Source organism: Pristiophorus japonicus, chromosome 3 (assembly GCF_044704955.1).
Source record: "Pristiophorus japonicus isolate sPriJap1 chromosome 3, sPriJap1.hap1, whole genome shotgun sequence".
NCBI classification, from domain to species: domain Eukaryota; kingdom Metazoa; phylum Chordata; class Chondrichthyes; family Pristiophoridae; genus Pristiophorus; species Pristiophorus japonicus.
In genome coordinates, this window is record NC_091979.1 from 75,611,156 (window position 1) to 75,626,801 (window position 15,646).

A 15,646-nucleotide genomic window follows, 5' to 3' on the forward strand; every position below is an offset into this window, starting at 1 on the left:
ATAATCCTTTCAAGCTATACTTCGCAACACAGTTTAGAATCGCAACTCCCGAGATTTCCAATTGTTCAAAAGAATCATCAAAAAGCTGTCTCGCCAGTTGCCCGCATTCACCACCAATTGTAAGATATCTAAATCTCTGGCATTAAATTTGACAGTGAGACAATTCTTCTAAAACAATTGGAACAGTTTATTTAAAAAACACACACACATGCACATACACTCTAGTTACAACAGCTACAATGAGTGTGATAAAGAGTGATATATTTTTTTTTTTTTAAATTCGTAGCCAATCTTTCCAATTCTTTGTCAAATCACAAATGCCAGAGGTCACCTTGCACACATCAAGGATCACTCTGCACCAATGCTCTTAGCCAAAAGGCCTAGAGCCACTGCACCGTTCCTGGAAGTACTGCAATACCAGGTTCGTGCCATGGAGGTGGATGGGTCAGGCCCCCCACACACCTCCGTGGAGGTGGATGGGTCAAGCCACCCCACCCACCTCCTATTTCCAAAAAGCATAGGAGAACCACCTTCCTGATCCAGGGAGAACCACTTTGGGGTCATGGTTACTCCCCTGTCAGGTCAGTTACGCATGATCTTAGCCAAAAGGCCGAGAAGCGATGATATACGATACTTGCCTTTGGCTGGCTGGTTCAAGGGAGAGAAAAAAGTCTTTGGCTGAGTTCTTTTAAACCTCTCAAAGCCATTGTCCCTCCGAAAGCTTCACGATTGGACCTTGGTTTCAGGGCAGTTCCTTATTGGCTCTCCTCACACATGTGTTTGTCTGGCCTGGCTCAGCCATCTCTTGATTAGATTAACTGCCTTTCCAATACACAAAACCCATGCTACAGTTCTGTGGGCTTTCATTTTGTTTCAACACAAACAGGCCTTTCCTTATAATCTACACGTTTAACATTTATACATACACAGAATCAACTTTAATCAATAATAAACACTTTTATTCTTACATCAGAGGTATTTGGCAATCCATAAGGACAGACAGAAAGGAAAAGAGGTTGGGGTAGCTCAATTGATAAAGGATGGAATAACTGCAATAGTGAGAAATGATATTGGCTCAAATGATAAGGATGTTGAAACAGTTTGGGTAGTGAGAAGGGGAAAAAAATCACTGGTGGGCGTAATGCATAGGCCCCCTAACAGGAGCAACTCTGTTGGTCTGAGCATAAACCAGGAAATAGTGGAGGCTTGTAAAAAGGGAACAGCAATAATCATGGGTGATTTTAACCTCCATATTGATTGGACAAATCAAATTGGTCAGGGTAGCCTTGAGGAGGAGTTGATAGAGTGCATAAAGGACGGGTTCCTTGAGCAGTATGCAACGGAACCAACCAGGGGGCAGGCTATCTTAGATCTGATCCTGTGTAATGAGACAGGATTAATAAACAATCTTCGAGTAAAGGATCCCCTTGGAATGAGTGATCATAGCATAGAATTTCAAATTCAGATGAGGGTGAGAAAGTTGGATCTCTAACCAGTATACTAAGCTTAAATAAAGGAGACTATGAAGGTATGAGGGCAGAGTTGACTAAAGTGGATTGGGAAAATAGATTAAAGTGTAGGACGGTTGATGAACAGTGGTGTGCATTTAAGGAACTATTTCACAACTCTCAAGAAAAATATATTCCAGTGAAGAGGAAAGGATATAAGAGAAAAGATAGCCATCTGTGGCTAACTAAAGAAATAAAGGACGGTATCCAATTAAAAACAAGGGCATACAAAGTGGCCAAAACTAATGGGAGGACAGAAGACTGGGAAGCTTTTAAAAGTCAGCAAAGAATGACTAAAAAAATGATTAGAAAAGGGAAGATAGACTATGAAAGTAAACTAGTACAAAATATAAAAACAGATAGCAAGAGTTTCTATAGGTATATAAAAAGAAAAAGAGTGGCTAAAGCAAATGTTATTCCCTTAGAGGACGAGACCGGGGAATTAGTAATGGAGAACATGGAGATGGCAGAAACTCTGAACAAATATTTTGTATCAGTCTTTACGGTAGAGGACACTAACAATATTCTAACAGTGGATAGTCAAGGGGCTATGGGGGGGGCGGGGGGAGGAACTTAACACAATCACTAAGGAGGTGGTACTCAGTAAGATAATGGGACTAAAAGCAGATAAATCCCCTGGACTTGATGGCTTGCATCCTAGGTCTTAAGAGAAGTAGCGGCAGGGATTGTGGATGCATTAGTTGTAATTTACCAAAATTCCCTGGATTCTGGGGAGGTCCCAGTAGATTGTAAAACTGCAAATGTGACGCCTCTGTTTAAAAAAGGAGGCAGATAAAAAGTAGGAAACTATAGACCAGTTATCCTGACATCTGTGGTTGGGAAAATGTTGGAGTCCATTATTAAAGAAGCAGTAGCAGGACATTTGGAAAAGCAAAATGCGGTCAGGCAGAGTCAGCATGGATTTATGAAGGGGAAGTCATGTTTGACAAATTTGCTGGAATTCTTTGAGGATATAATAAATAGGGTGGATAAAGGGGAACCAGTGGATGTGGTGTATTTGTACTTCCAGAAGGCATTTGACAAGGTGCCACATAAAAGGCACAAGATAAAAGTTCACGGGGTTGGGGGTAATATATTAGCATGGATGGAGAAGTGGATAACTAACAGAGAGTCGGGATAAATGGTTCATTCTCTGGTTGGCAACCAGTAACTAGTGGGGGTGCTACAGAGATCAGTGCTGGGACCCCAACTATTTACAACCTATGTTAACGACTTGGAAGAAGGGACTGAGTGTAATGTAGCCAAGTTTGCTGATGATACAAAGATGGGAGGAAAAGCAATGTGTGAGGAGGTCACAAAAAATCTGCAAAATGACATGGACAGGCTAAGTGAGTGGGCAAAAATTTGGCAGATGGAGTATAATGTTGGCAAGTGTGAGGTCATGCACTTTGGCAGAAAAATATCAAAAAGCAAATTATGAGGGGGCTTGACAAGGTGTATGCAGAGAGGATGTGGGTGACTAGAATTAGAGAGCATGATCTTAGAGTAAGGGACCGCCCATTTAAAACTGAGATGAGGAGAAATTTCTTCTCTCAGAGGATTGTAAATCTGTGGAATTCGCTGCCTCAGAGAGCTGTGAAAACTGGAACATTGAATAAATTTAAGACAGAAATAGACATTTTCTTAAACGATAAAGAACGGCGTTATGGGGAGTGGGCAGGGAGGTGGAGCTGAGTCCATGATCAGATCAGCCATGATCTTATTGAATGGCGGAGCAGGCTCGAGGGGCCGTATGGCCTATTCCTGTTCCTATTTCTTATGTTCTTATGTTCTTATGTAGACTTGTCCAGGAAAACTGTTGACATACGTCAGCAGATCCTCCAAACATTCGGGGGCATATCCCGACAGCTGGCCAGCATTTCCGGCACCATGACGGAGTACATTCCGCGAATGGCGGAGGCCCTGGAGGCGATAACCAGGAACACTGGTGGCAGAGGCCTCTCAGTGGTCCTGGAGCACGGCACTGCACCCCAAGGTGCTACACCCCCAGTGCCAACAACACATGTGAGGCAGGAGCAATATCTTGTTTCTGGATTGGAGAATGTTCCCACCTCGGGACCCCCCCCACTCCCGTATCCGTGCAACCACCAGCTCTGCCTTCATCCCCCCCAATAAGGGTGCCTGAGGATCACCTCGGCCAGGCAGCGTGGAGTCAGGAGGGGAAGGGGTAGAGGTGGGGAGAAGAAGGGGGGTGGGGAAGGAACGTGAGGTGCATGTCCGCAGGTGGTGGCTTTGTTATATCTCCATCTCGGTGTATGAAATTTGTTGAAAGGTATAGGGGGAGGGGGCCACTCTGTTGGTTTGCATTTGTGTTCTGTGTTGCTGGAAATGTTGACCATTTGATTGATGTCAATGTTCTAAAATGTATTGTGAGGTGGGGTGGGGGTGGGGTGTTTTTGACAGTTATACTTATGATTTCAGACAAATGGTTGGATTAAATGTTTTTTATTTAACATAACCTTGTTGCGCATTGTCTCAGATAGCTGCACCGTTACACACTGGTGATTCATTAACATGAAAGGGTAGAATTAATCTTAACTTGAATCAACTTAAACTTTAACTGGCATCAAGGTGATGCCCTCCATTGATGTCTGAGCTGCACACACAGCAGTGTGTCATCTTTGTCAATAACAGCAACGTTCTTTCAGGCAAAGCGCTCATTTATGAGCTGCTGGCGCAAGAGTCTTGCAGCTATGTAGCCACCACGGACCCTTTCCTGCGGTCTGGAGGGGACGGCGTGGGCATGGTTACATAGTCAGCCTGATTGTCTGGCCCGAGGTCAGCGTCCACTTCCTCGTCATCCTCTTCCTCTCTCTCCTGAGGTGGATCGTCAGTCCCTTCTGACAATTCTTGCTCCCTCCTGATAGCCAAGTTATGCAGTATGGAGCACATGACCATGAATTGAGCTACCTGATCAGGGTTGTATTGTAGCTCCCCTCCTGAGTGCTCCAGGCATCTAAAGTGCTGCTTAAGCACACCAATGTTCTTCTGGACCTCATTGCGTGTGGCTCTGTTGCTCTCGTTGCAGCGCTTCTCGGCTTCGGTGTGGGTGTCACACAGTGGGGGGTCATCAGCCAGGCGGCGAGGCCATATCACTTGTCATCAAGCATCCAGCATTGACCTTGTGGCTGACTGGTAAACATGTCAGATACAGCGCTCTCACGCAGGCTGTGATCCTGACATTCACTGCCATAATAATCTGGTTGTGGTCGACAACGAATTGGACCTTCAGGGAGTGAAATCCTTTTCGGTTGCGAAAAACCTCTGCGTCTTGAGAAGGTGTCCGCATTGTGATGTGCGTACAATCTATTGCTGCCTGCAACTTGGGGAAGTTAACAATTCGGTAGAATCCTAGAGCCCTGTCAGTCTGAGCTTCCGTGGTCATAGGGAAGCTGATAAAGTCCATCCTACGTGCGTACAGGGCCTCCGTGACCTGTCTAATGTAGCAATGTGTGGCATGCTGAGATATAGTGCAAATGTCGCCAGCGGAGGCCTGAAAGGAACCCGACACATAGAACGACAGTGCCGTGGTGATCTTGACTTCGACAGACAGTGTGGTCCTGATGGTGCTGGCATGCTGCTCTGATGAGCTGGTATATCTTACTGATAACCATTTTATGGAAGCACAATCTCCAAAGGCAGGTGTTCTCGGATAAGTCAAGATAAGACCACTTCTCCCTGTAAGTGCGGGAAGTGTATGGTCGAGTCCTCCTCATCAGTCTGGCACGTCTTAGATTGAGCACATAACGCTGTGGATTAGATGTTGTGCCATTTGTACTCTGCAGCATCTGTGTTGTCATCAAGGCAGGCTGAGAAATTGCTGGCCCCATTCCAATAACCAATAAATGTCCCCATTAAGACACCTAACGTAAAATCCAATCATCCACAGTATGATAAGATGTCTGTTCAGTTGGTCACATCACCTTAAAAGAACTCCAGAGTACATCCAAACTCCCCCGAAGTTCAAGCAGCCTTTTCAATGAAGCGACCTGCGATTTAAAAAATACCATCCACACCGCTGTGATTAGTTCAGATCAGTTCAACTTTTTCACAGAAGTTTTTTTGGCGAGTGAGATTGTGGACGATATGTGTGCGAGATGATGAAAGTCACGCTGGGCGATATACTGGGTGTTAGTTTCAGCAAATGTGATGTTTACGACAAAAAAAAGTGGGCGGTCGGTATTATTGAATCTCGGCGTTAATCACGTGCCGAAAGTAACGCTGCCGATATTATGGGCATTGGGTTTACCCATTCTGATGATGCCGCCCAAAAACGTGGGCGGGCAGTATTATTTTTTATCAGCGTTACGTACATGCCGAAAGTAACGCTCGGCGATAAGTGACCGAAAAATGGGTGTCAGTTTCCATTTTGTGGCTAAATGGGCGATATATGGGCGTTATACCTCATTTCAGCATTAAAATGGACGTTAAGTAGGCAGTATGCATGAAAAATAATGGAAAATTTAGCCCCAGGTGTTGCCTCACCAATACCCTGTACAGTTGTAGCAAGACTTCTCTGCTTTTATACTCTATCCCCCTTGCAATAAAGGCCAACATTCCATTTGCCTTCCTGATTACTTGCTGTGCCTGCATATTTACTTTTTGTGTTTCATGCACAAGGACCCCCAGGTCCCTCTGTACTGCAGCACTTTGTAATTTTTCTCCATTTAAATTATAATTTGCTTTTCTATTTTTTCTGCCAAAGTCGATAACCTCACATTTTCCCACATTATACTCCATCTGCCAAATTTTTGCCCACTCACTTAGCTTGTCTATATCACTTTGCAGATTTTGTGTGTCCTCCTCAGAATTTGCTTTACTACCCATCTTTGGATCTTCAGCAAACTTGGCTACATTACACTCGGTCCCTTCATCCAAGTCATTAATATAGATTGTAAATAGTTGAGGCCCCAGCACCGATCCCTGCGGCACCCCACTAGTTACGGTTTGCCAACCGGAAAATGGCCCATTTATCCCGACTCTCTCTTTTCTGTTAGTTAGCTAATCCTCTATCCATGCTAATATATTACCACCAACCCCGAGATCTTTTATCTTGTGCAGTAACATTTTATGTGGCACCTTATCGAATGCCTTCTGGAAATCAAAATACACCACATCGACTGGTTCTCCTTTATCCACTCTGCTTGTTACATCCTCAAAGAACTCCAGCAAATTTTTCAAATATGATTTCCCTTTCATAAAACTATGCTAAGTTGAATCATGCTTTTCCAAATGTCCCGTTGCTGCTTCCTTAATAATGAACTCCAGCATTTTTCCCACGACAGATATTAGACTAACAGGTCTCTAATTTCCTGCTTTTTGTCTGCCTCCTTTTCTAAATAGGGGCGTTACATTTGTGGTTTTCCAATCCACTGGGACCGCCGTAGAATCCAGGGAATTTTGGTAGATTACAACCAATGCATCCACTATCTCTGCAGCCACTTCTTTTAAGACCCTAGGATGTAAGCCAGCAGGTCCTCCTTTATTCCCATTATTTTACCAAGTACTACTTCTTTAGTGATAATTATTGTATTCATTTCTTCCCTCCCTCTAGCCCCTTGATTATCCACTATTATGATGTTTTTATTGTCTTCTACCATTAAGAACGATACAAAATATTTGTTCAAAGTCTCTGCCATTTCCCTGTTCTCCATTATTAATTCCCTAATCTTATCCTCTCGGGGACCAACATTTACTTTAGCCACTCTTTTCCTTTTTATGTACCTGTAGAAATCCTTACTGTATTTTTATATTCCGTGTTACTTTACTTTCATAATCTATCTTCCCTCTCTTTTCTCATTTTTTTAATCAGACTCCAGCGTGAAGGGATCAAATCACCGGTCGAATTTAATGAATGGGCCAGCACCATTGTTCCTTTGCTGAAAAGTGATGGCACCGTCAGAATCTGTGGAGACTACAAAGCTATGATCAACATGGTGTTGAAACAAGGTCAGTACCCGTTACCGAAGGCTGATGACTTGTTTGCGATGCTAGCCAGAGGAAAGTCGTTCACAAAATTGGAATTGACGTCGGCCTATATGACACAGGAGTTGGGCAAGACGTCGAAGAGACTTACGTGCATTAACATGCACAAAGGACAGGTGCTCGTTTGGAATTCGCTTGGCTGTAGCAATATTCCAGAGGATTATGGAAAGTCTAAGAATTCCATTCCCAGAACTGTCGTGTTCCAAGATGACATCCTGATCACCGGTCGTGACTCTGAGGAACATCTGAACAATCTGGAAGAGCTTCTACATCATCTGGACAATGTGGGACTCAGACTGAAACACTCAAAGTGCATCGTCATGGTACCAGAGGTAGAATTCCTGGGGAGGAAAATTGCTGCTGATGGCATCAGGCCCACGGATGCGAAAACCAAGGCATTCAAGATTGCACCCAAGCTGCAGAACATGATGGAGCTGCGTTCGTTCCTGGGTCTACTCAGCTACTTTGGCAACTTCTTACCTAAATTGAGCGCCTTACTTGAACCACTGCACATGCTATTGAGAAAAGGCAACATAAGAACATAAGAACATAAGAAATAGGAACAGGAGTAGGCCATACGGCCCTTCGAGCCTGCTCTGCCATTCAATAAGAACATGGCTGATCTGATCATGGACTCAGCTCCATCTCCCTGCCCGCTCCCCATATCCCCTTATCCCCTTATCGATTAAGAAACCGTCTATTTCTGTCTTACATTTATTCAATGTCCCAGCTTCCACAGCTCTCTGAGGCAGCGAGTGCTACAGATTCACAACCCTCTGAGAGAAGAAGTGTCTCCTCATCTCTGTTTGAAATGGGCGGCCCCTTATTCTAAGATCATGCCCCCAAGTTTGACTCTCCCCCATCAGTGGAAACATCCTCTCTGCATCCACCCTATCAAGCCCCCTCATAATCTTATATGTCTCGATAAGATCACCTCTCATTCTTCTGAACTCCAATGAGTCGAGGCCCAACCTCCTCAACCTTTCCTCATTAGTCAAGCCCCTCATCCCCGGAATCAACCTAGTGAACCTTCTCTGAACTGCCTCCAAAGCAAGTATATCCTTTTGTAAATATGGAAAACAAAACTGCATGCAGTATTCCAGGTGTGGCTTCACCAATACTTTATATAGTTGTAGTAAGACTTCCCTGCTTTTATACTCCATCCCCTTTGCAATAAAGGCCAAGATACAATTGGCCTTCCTCATCATTTGCTGTACCTGCATACTATCCTTTTCCGATTCATGTACAAGTACCCCCAGGTCCTGCTGTACTGTGGCACTTTGCAATCTTTCTTCATTTAAATAATAACTTGCTCTTTGATTTTTTCTGCCAAAGTGCATGACCTCACACTTTCCAACATTATACTCCATCTGCCAAATTTTTGCCCGCTCACTTAGCCTGTCTATGTCCTTTTGCAGATTTTTTGTGTCCTCCTCACTCATTGCTTTTCCTCCCATCTTTGTATCATCAGCAAACTTGGCTACGTTACACTCAGTCCCTTCTTCCAAGTCATTAATATAGATTGTAAATAGTTGCCGTCCCAGCACTGATCCCTGTGGCACCCCACTAGTTACTGGTTGCCAACCAGAGAATGAACCATTTATCCCAACTCTCTGTTCTCTGTTAGTTAGCCAATCTTCTATCCATGCTAATATATTATTCCCAACCCCGTGAACTTTTTTCTTGTGCAGCAACCTTTTATGTGGCACTTGGTCAAATGCCTTCTGGAAGTCCAAATATACCACAACCACTGGTTTCCCTTTATCCACCCTGTTCATTACATCCTGAAAGAACTCCAGCAAATTTGTCAAATATGACTTCCCCTTCATAAATCCATGCTGACTTTGCCTGACCGAATTTTGCTTTTCCAAATGTCCTGCTACTGCTTCTTTAATAATGGACTCTAACATTTTCCCAACCACAGATGTTAGAATAACTGGTCTATAGTTTCCTTCTTTTTGTCTGCCTCCTTTTTTGAATAGGGGCATTACATTTGCAGTTTTCCAATCTGCTGGGACCTCCCCAAAATCCAGGCAATTTGGGTAAATTTCAAGCAATGCATTCACAATCCCTGCTGCTACTTCTCTTAAGACCCTAGGATGCAAGCCATCAGGTCCAGGGAATTTATCTGCCTTTAATCCCATTATCTTAATGAGTACCACCTCCTTTATGATTGTGATTGTGTTAAGTTCCTCCCCAGCTATAGCCCCGAGACTATCCACTGTCGGAATATTGTTAATGTCCCCTACGTAAAGACTGATACAAAATATTTGTTCAGAGTTTCTGCCATCTCCATGTTCCCCATTACTAATTCCCCAGTCTCATCCTCTACGGGACCAACATTTACTTTAGCCACCCTTTTCCTTTTTCTATACCTATAGTAACTCTTGCTATCTGTTTTTATATTTTGCGCTAGTTTACTTTCATAGTCCTTAATCATTTTTTTAGTCGTTCATCGCTGGCTTTTAAAAGCTTCCCAGTCTTCTGTCCTCCCACTAGTTTTGGCCAATTTGTATGCCCTTGTTTTTAATTGGATACCTTCCTTTAATCTTTAGTTAGTCACGGATGGCTATCTTTTCTCTTACACCCTTTCCTTCTCACTGGAATATATTTTTCCTGAGAGTTGTGAAATATCTCCTTAAATGTACACCACTGTTCATCAATTGTCTTACCCTTTAATCTATTTTCCCAGTCCACTTTACCCAACTCTGCCCTCAAACCTTCATAGTCTCCTTCATTTAAGCTTAGTATGCTGGATAGAGATCCAACTTTCTCACCCTCCATCTGAATTTGAAATTCAATCATGCTATGATCACTCATTCTGAGGTGACCCTTTACTAGGAGATTGTTTATTAATCCTGTCTCATTACACAGGACCAGATCTAAGATAGCCTGTCCCCTGGTTGGTTTTGTTACATACTGCTCAAGGAACCTGTCCCTTACGCTCTCTATGAACTCCTCCTCAAGGCTACCCTGACCAATTTGATTTGTCCAATCAATATGGAGGCTAAAATCACCCATGATTATTGCTGTTCCCTTTTTACAAGCCCCCACTATTTCCTGGTTTATGCTCCGACCAACAGAGTTGCTACTGTTAGGGGGCCTATAGACTACACCCACCAGTGACTTTTTCCCCTTTTTGTTCCTTATCTCCACCCAAACTGTTTCAACACCCTTATCATTTGAGCCAATATCATTTCTTAATATTGCAGTGATTCCATCCTTTATCAATAGAGCTACCCCACCTCCTTTTCCTTTGTGTCTGTCCTTCCAGATTGTCAAGTACCCCTGAATATTTAATTCCCAGTCCTGGTCACCTTGCAACCACGTCTCTGTAATGGCTATCAGATCATACTCATTGGTCTCAATTTGTGCCGTCAATTCATCTATTTTGTTGCAAATGCTATGTGCATTTAGACAAAGTGCCTTTAAGTTTATTTTTTTACCCTTTTTTCTTGCATCTTTCTCCTTCAAACTCACTTTCTTTATTTTTGCTTTCAAATTCCCTCTTTACTCCCTTCCCTACTGAATCTAGTTTCAGGTTCCCATTCCCCTGCCAAGCTAGTTTAAACCCTCCCCAACAGCACTCGCAACCCCCCCCCCCCCACCTCCTGCTCCCCAGCGAGGATATTGGTCCCAGCTCTGTTGAGGTGTAACCCATCCGGCTTGTACAGGTCCCACCTCCCCCAGAAATCGTCCCAATGTCTCAGGAAACCAAAGCCCTTCCACCTGCACAATCTCTCCTGCCATCTGCTCTAGCCTTCTATTTCTGTACTCACTAGCTCGTGGCACTGGGAGTAATCCTGAGATTACTACCTTTGAGGTCCTGCTTTTTAATCTCTCTCATAGCTCTCTAAACTCTGCCTGCAGGACATCATTCCTCTTCCTATCTATGTCATTGGTACCGAGGTGTACCACGACCTCTGGCTGTTCAACTTCTCTCCCCAGAATGCCCTGCAGCCGCTCAGTGACATCCTTGACCCTGGCACCAAGGAGGCAACATACCATCCTGGAGTCACGTGTGCGGCTGCAGAAGCGCCTGTCTGCTCCCCTGACTATTGAATTACCTACCACTATAGCTCTTCCATTCTTCTTCCTCCACCCCTGTACACCTGAGCCACCCGTAGTGCCATGGACTTGGCTCTGGCTGCACTCCCCAGAGCCACCATCGCCCTCACCGGCACTCAGAACAGAGTACCGGTTGGAGAGCAAGATGGACTCAGGGGACTCCTGGTTGTGGGGCGCATTGCAAGTCAGAGCTTTTGAGAAAGCCACCAATCTGCTTTGCTCGAACAAGCTGCTGGTACATTATGACCCATGTAAACTTTTAGTTTTGGCCTGTGATGCATCATCATATGGAATTGGTTGCTTGTTACAACAAGCCAATGAGTTGGGGAAACTTCAACCTGTCGCATATGGATCCAAAAGTTGTCTAAAGCAGAAAGAGCCAACAGTATGGTGGAAAAAGAAGCTTTAGCATGTGTGTACAGTGTTAAAAAGATGCATCAATACCTGTTTGGTCTGAGGTTTGAATTAGAGACCGATCACAAGCCGCTCATTTCGTTGTTTTCCGAGAGCGAAGGTATCAATACCAACGCTTCATCCCGCATCAAAAGGTGGACGCTGACATTATCTACCTATGATTATGTCAGTTGCCACAGATCTGGCACAGAGAATTATGTGGATGTTTTGAGCTGGTTGCCGTTGCCCACAACGGAGGTGGAAACGCCACAACCGGCAGATTTAATGTTAAGCATGGATGCTTTTGAGAGTGAAGGTACCCCTATCATGGCCGAACAAGTTAAGACCTGGACCAGCCAGGACTCGATATTATCGATGGTAAAGGGTTGCATCCTCAAAGGTCTGCCATACCTAAGCAAATGTGCGAGGAGGTCAAACTGTACATTTCTCGCAAGGACGAACGGTCTATTCAAGCAGATTGCATATTGTGGGGCAATCGAGTTGTAATGCCTAAGAAAGGAAGAGAGAAGTTTGTGCATGAGTTACACAGCACACATCCTGGTATAGTGATGATGAAAGTATGGTGGCCAGGAATTGATTCTGAGCTGGAAGCATGCATGCATCAGTGCAACACCTGCAAACAGCTCAGCAAAGCACCAGCAGAATCGTCGCTGAGTCTGTGGTCATGGCCATGCAAATCTTGGTCCAGGATCCGTGTAGATTTTTCAGGTCCCTTCCTGGGCAAGATGTTTTTAATGGTGGTGGATGCTTATTCGAAGTGGATAGAATGCATAATCATGTCATCCAGTACGTCCACGGCAACCATAGAGAATCTCAATGTCATGTTCGCGACACATGGTCTGCCTGACATAGTGTGAACGACAATGGGTCATGCTTTACCAGTCAGGAGCTTCAGCAGTTTGTAAAACTTAACGGCATAAAACATATAAGGTCAGCACTGTTCAAGCCTGTGTTCAACGGGCAAGCAGAACGTGCAGTACAAATTATCAAGCAAAGCATGAGGAGAGTAACCCAAGGGTCACTGCAGACCTGCTTGTCTTGCACAGTTACAGAACAAGACCCCACACACTCACAGGGGTCTCGCCTGCTGAACTCATGATGAAAAGAGGTCTTAAGACCAAGTTATCTCTTGTACACCCGGATTTAAGTAATCATGTTGAATACAAAAGACAGAGTCAACAAGGGTACCTCGATCGTGCAACTGTGTCACGCGAGATTTCTGTTAATGATCCTGTATATGTGTTGAATTATGGTCAGGGTTCCAAATGGATCGCTGGTACAGTCATGGTCAAGGAGGGCAACCGAGTATTTGTTATTAAGCTCAAGAATGAGCAAACTTGCAGGAAACACATTGATCAAACAAAGCTGAGGCACACAGACGAGCCAGAGCAGTCGGACGAAGAAACCGTCGACGACCAAACAACCTACCAGCAGCCTTCAGTGGACTCAAGGGTCATCGGTGAACCTGAAATTTCCATCAGACTTGTTCACTAAAAATGGACTTGCAATTCCTGACATGGCCACTGCCACCCCCAACAAGTCAGCCATCCAGCCACAACAGACTCCACACATTCACCCAAGGCTGGAATTGAACTGAGACGGTCAACCCGGGAGCGTAAAGCACCGGACCGTCTCAACCTGTGAAAGACTGTGATAAGATCTCAGAGGAGGGTATTGGTATGTATGTACATGCTGTTTGTAGCCACCAGATGGTGCCACTGAGCAGCACGCACATGGAGCTGCTCTGGTATAAAAGGCCAGCCATTTTGTGATGCAGGCACTTTGGGCCTAAATAAAGCAGAAGCAAAGTTGTATTTGCTTAGTTAAACAGTACTCAGTTTGAACCTTTATTGCATACACAACAACTTTAGCCAACTCTACCTTCATACATATGTAGTCTCCTTTATTTAAGCTTCAGGCATTGGTTTGAGATCAACTTCCTCACCCTCCAACTGGATATAAAATTCAACCATGTTATGGTCACTCATTCCTAGATGATCCTTTACTAGAATATCATTTATTAATCCTGTCTCATTACATAATACCAGTTCTAAGACAGCCTGTTCCCTGGTTGGTTCCGCAATGTACTGTTCAAGGAAACTATTCTGGATACACTCTATGAACTCTTCCTCAAGGCTACCTTGGCCAATTTGCTTTGTCCAATCAATACTAAGGTTAAAATCGCCCATGATTATTGCCGTTCCTTTTTTACAAGCCTCCATTATTTCTTGACTTATATTCCGCCCAACTGTGTAGCTCCTGTTAGCAGGCCTATAGACTACAGCCACCAGTGACTTTTTCCCCTTACTATTCCTTATCTCCACCCAAACTGATTCAACATCTTGATCTTCTGAGCCAATATCGTTTCTCACTAACGCACTGATCCCATCCTTTAATAACAGAGCTACCCCAGCTCCTTTTCTTTTTTGTCTGTCCTCCAAATTGTCAAATACTGAATATTTAGTTCCCTGTCCGGGTCACCTTGCAACCATGTCTCTGTAATGGCTATCTATTTGTATCCATTTGTGCCGTCAACACATCTATTTTGTTATGAATACTACGTGCATTCAGATAAAGAGCTTTAAAAACATTTTTTTTACCAACTTTTCATGCATTGACTGCACTTTTTGATTCACATTTATGTTTATTCATTCTGTCCCTTCCTGTCACGCTCTGGTTTTCATTTCACCCAGTGCTACCCTGATCTATTGCCTTCTCTTTATTATTTGACTTTTTAAATTTTCACTCAGCTGAATCCTCCGCCCCACTAATAGTTTAAAGCTGTCTCTGCAGCCCCAGTTATTTGATTTGCCAGGACCCTAGTCCCAGCACAGTCTAAGTGGAGACCGTCCAACCGGAACAGCTCCCTCTTACCCCAGTACTGGTGCCAGTGTCCCATGAACCAAAACCCATTTCTCCCACACCTGTCTTTGAGCCACGTGGTTAACTCTCTGATCTTATTTACCCTATGCAAATTTGCTTGTGGCTCAGGTAGTAATCTAGAGATTATTACCTTTGAGGTTCTGCTTTTTAATTTGGTCCCTCGCTGCTCACAATCCCTGAGCAGAACTTCTTTGTTTGTCCAACCTCTGTCGTTGGTACCCACGTGGACCACGACAACTGGATCTCCCCCCTCCCATTCCAAGTTCCTATCCAGCCCAGAGGAAATGTCCTTAACCCTGGCACTTGGCAGGCAACACAGCCTTCGGGACTCATGCTCTCTGCTGCAGAGAACCGTATCTATCCCCTTAATAGTACTGTCCCCTACCACTACAACATTTCTTTTTACTCTCTCCCACTTGAATGGCCCCCTGTACTACGATGCTGTGGTCAGTTTGCTCATCCTCCCTGCAGTTCCTGCTCTCGTCCACACAGGAAGTAAAAGCCTCGAACCTCTTGGACAAGAGCAAGGACCGAGGCACTTCCATCACTACTGTCATGTATTCAACTATCATTGTAACCCATGTATAAGCTGACCTAAGTTGTACACCTTGAGAACATTGACCACAAGGGGCGAATTTGTGGGAGACATTCCTAACCTGGATTTTCAGGTATAAAAGGGGAAGCTCCACCCACCTTCATCACTTGAGGTCTTGGTAATAAAGGTAACTGGTCATAGAGTGACCTTCTCTCAAGTATGGGACTCGTGT

The 15,646-nt window shown here is 44.2% G+C and overlaps 1 pseudogene; it reads right to left on the minus strand.

The window, feature by feature from the left end:
* Positions 1–384: 384 nt before the first annotated feature.
* Positions 385–622, minus strand: LOC139260524 (U2 spliceosomal RNA; annotated as a pseudogene).
* Positions 623–15,646: the final 15,024 nt, after the last annotated feature.